Below are 4405 nucleotides of genomic sequence, written 5' to 3'. Positions count from 1 at the left end.
TATGTAGAGTAATGAGGAATTTCACTTATACTCCCTCCATCTGGATTTATTAGGCCCCTTGTATTTTAGGTCAAACATTAATGATCTATTTGAATACAAAATATATAAAGCATGTGCTCCAAACAGTATATTATCGGATTTGTATTTGAGCTTTCTGCGGTATAATTTGTGCATAGTTTACATTTTATTACTTAATTTCACTGTTTAAGAATTCATCTAATTAATCAGTTAGTGGGCTAGTTAATTGCTACTTGTAGGGTGACCGAATCGAATAGTAGCTATTTGTCGCGTTAACTTATCCGGCCGATTAACTGGCATGTTAGACTGATTAATTGGTTATCAGGCCTTGAAAGGCTTAAAGAAGGGGAACGTGAGCTAACCGTGGTCTGGCGTTGGTAGTGCTCCGCCTCCAAAACGATTGAGCAAGTTATCTGATCCCACGAGGCTTCGATAATGTCTCTGAGTTTGGACACTTGGATCCATCTAACTCTCCACTTGCTGAGGTGGTTGTAAACCTGGGTGGAGGTCATCTCCCGGCCACAGAACTCAAACACATATGAGCTCACACATCTTGTTAAGCACGAACATGGGCATGAATGACTGCCACTTCTTGTCGTTCCCCCTACCATCCTTCGTTGCCTTTGTGGCTGTCGTTTGTGTAGTGGCAGCAGCAGCATCATCATTTGGCACAACAACCACAAATGTTGTAGGCACAAAAGGAGGACCCATGCCTGAAACCTTGAATAGATCTGAATCAGGAGGCATCTGGTCCTCGATCGGGGGCTGGGAGTCCTCGATATAGGACAGAGGGAACCGACTCTCGGACAGGACAATGGCCGGAGTAACCTCTTTGCATTTGCGTGGTCATATCCTACAATCATAGCAGACACATGGACAGTAAGCATAGCACACACTACCAGACCATCTAGCTCAACACAACACGATACGACTAGCATACATCAAAAAACATTCTACCAATCCATCACAACTAGCTACCGATCCATTGTATTCAACACTACGATACAACCCTAGCATGCTACAAATCCATCACCAATAGCTACCAAAAACATCACAATCACATAGATCGGCAGTGTACAATGCTACCATAGATCAAACCCTACCACATGTTCTCAGATCAAGCCCTACCGCATGCTCTCAGACCTAGCTACAAGGAGTACATGGAAGGGGTTGATTAAACTCGCAGAGGCCATCGCTGTAGCTCAAGGGAGACACAAAACATGTTGGAGAAGAGGAGGACAAGAGTCGCCGCCGTCGCCGTGGACCGCCGGCCGGAGAAGAAGCGTCGCTTACCTGCTCGTCGGTGCATATGCGCGTTGGAGAAAAAGTCGAAAGAGGGGAGAATAGTGGCGGGAGTTTTAGCGGTGAGGCAAAGGGGGCTATATAGGGCGACCAAATTGGCGGGAGGTAACCCGAAATCCTCCCGCAGATTTTTCGGGCGCGCGAGCTCGCGTCATCTCCGTGGTTGTATGAGCACCGCGCCGCGTTCCCCTCACCTGCTTCGGTCAACCAAACAACTCATTTTTTTTCGTGTAGGTGTGGTTGGACCTCTTGCGGGCAACCAAACACCTTACTGTTGTTGTTGCAGGTGCTCTTGCTGGACAGATTTTGTGCCGCAACGACAATAAGATGATCGAGTAGCGCGATCGTGATGGATGGTGCATGCGCGGAGCAGTTGCTTGCCGGCTCCAACGATTCCCGGCCCGGCGGACCGACCGGATCAGCGGCCGTCAGCCACGACAAAAAGAAATGCAGCTTTGTAGCTATAGACGCCAAGCTCGCTAGGTCCCCGGCGTGACGGACAGTGCGTGAATTAGCGTACGAACGAGGCACACGGGTCGGAGATGCGCTAGCCGCAGCTGATCGCCGACGCAGAGGGGCCGGCGCGCGGCGCCGCGCGTGCCTGGGCGGGCGCAGGGGCCCTGCCGAAGCAGTACGAACGTGAGACGTATCATCCGGACGCATCGGCGCCCCGCCGGGCGCGCGCGGGGCGCTGGCACCGCATGCATGTGCGCACCAGGCCGCCCGGGGTATGCGCCTCACCTGGCGCGTATACTATACTCATCGATCTGGATCTCCCTCGCGACGTACGTACCGCGGCTGACAGTGGCAGTATAATTAAGCCTTTTTTGTTCCCGTGTCTCCTCTCCACGACCACGATCGAGCGTCGGCCGTGGCGGGATGCTCCCCACGTCGTGCTGTCCGGGCCGACGGTATCCTATGGCGCCGCGCGTGCGTGCGTGCCTTGCCCCTCCGATCTCGCCCGGCCGGACTGGGATGGCCGATCATGCATGCACATGCTGACATGCACCTCGACCAATCCTGCTTGCTACTGCTCCTCCCATGGTACAGTTAATTACTGGTGTTTCCTGCATAGTATTCTCTCGAACTGAGCTGCAGATCATCAGAGTTCCATCGGCATCTAACAGGATGTGTAATATAGTACTCCCTCTGTAAACTAATATAAGAACGTTTAGATCATTACGAGGAAGTATCACTACCAGGGGACATGCAGTGGAGTGGGGCTATTAGCAATTGGCGTGCACGTACACGCACGAGCACCTGTACTGTACCTACGCGCGAGTACTTCACTTGCTTAGCTTAGATTGTGGTAGTGCTAATGCTAGACTAGTACTAGCAGTTAATTAATTGTGACTTCTAGTGCTGCAGTAGCATCAATCTAGGTGGAGGTGGTTGCCTTTTGCAACTTGCGCATTACTCTTCCATTCTACTCCATTCCGCGTGTACCGCATCGATCTCAGATACAGCCGCAGCTTTGGTGTGTACATACGTACCCTGATGCCTAGTGATGCTAGCATGTGTGGAGTGGGGTGGAGTAACCTGCTCCCTCGTTATTATCCACAAAATCTCAACGCTACAGAGAGTGGCCGCTCCCACGAGAGAGACAGAGAGATGCTAACTCTCTGAACTCAATCTTTAGGGCCGGATCTCGGTGGTGGGCCGTCTGGGCCCTAGATCATGTTGCCCAAACCACCGAGACCAAAGCAAGTAACACGACATTGTTGGCGTTGTTAGGGTGTCAAATCCGTGTCACTGTGCACCATAACACAGCAACGAGGGTACGTGCCTGCCTACCTCACTAGCTCAAAAATGGCGAGTCCAAGATAGCTAGCTAGATGAGGTGATATATGCCTATCAACCAATTCCCCTAATTAATTAAGGTCGTACTATCAAAATTCTCTTGTCCTGATTGACTAATAATAATAATAAGATAAGAAAATTGGACTTATTTGGTACGCTGTTCGGCTGATTAAGGATTTTAGACGCACGCATCCGTGCCCACCTTTCGTGGGAAATTAATTAGAAGATGGTTGGTGTGTTGCACTCGCAGCAAAAAAGCTTAAACATCCACTGTTCAGCCGGAGCGGAGGATATTAAGAATGCACTGTTCACATGCACACGAGCTAAGGCGGTCTGGGCAGCACAAGGCCTTGCTAGATCGTTCGCGGTCCGGTGTACTTGAGTTCCTCATGTGTGATCACTCAACTGAGATAGTGTATGATGGCCTGATCGAGCTGCCGAAATTGATAACAACTAAGAGTTGCTTTGTATGGTGACAGCAAAGACAACATGTTCGAAGTGAAACGGTACAAGATCAACAACGGACAGCAGCGGAGATACATGCATTGCCCCTTAACTTCGCACGAGCGGCTGGGAAGGCAACTCCTAGTCCTAGCTTCGCAACAATTACTCCGGATGTGGATGCTTCGTTCAGCTAGGGCTTTCACTCAGGATCAAGTGGAGCTGTTATCAGAGATCACAAAGGTGATTTTATCGCAACATCCATCTCACGTATTGAGCATGTGGCAGATGTTGAATCAGCATAAGCAGCGGCACTTCAGGAAGGATTGAAACTAATACAAACTCTGGGATGCAACAATGTTTTAGTGAGGATGGACAATGTCATCGTGGTCGATGTTGTACGTCTTAATGAGGGAGATTCTATGGTGGTGGCTTCAATACTAGATGATTGCAGAGAGTTACTGTGAGATTTCAGGAAGGTTACTATCAAGCATTGTATAGAGAATCTAATTTAGTGGCTCACGAGCTAGCTGAATGGGGGTGTGCAAACAATCCGACTGTGTGGATGGACGCACTTACGAGTTTTATTGTCAAATTTTTAGCAGATGATCTAAAGTATTGTTTGAAGTTAATAAAGCTAGTCATGAAGACCTTCTCATAAAACAAGGCTTACAACTTGACCACTTTGCTTTGCTTTCTAGCATGTCAACATTGTCTATTCAGCTACGTGTGCATACGGGTGATTCATTTTGTTGATTCCATTCATGCTCCCATGCTTTGCTTTCTACTATGTCAACATCTCGTCTATTCAGCTATATGTGTGCATGGGTGATTAATTTTGTTG

Source organism: Triticum urartu, chromosome 5 (genome assembly GCF_003073215.2).
Source record: "Triticum urartu cultivar G1812 chromosome 5, Tu2.1, whole genome shotgun sequence".
In the NCBI taxonomy this organism is placed as follows: domain Eukaryota; kingdom Viridiplantae; phylum Streptophyta; class Magnoliopsida; order Poales; family Poaceae; genus Triticum; species Triticum urartu.
Note: the sequence above shows the minus strand (reverse complement) of the source record.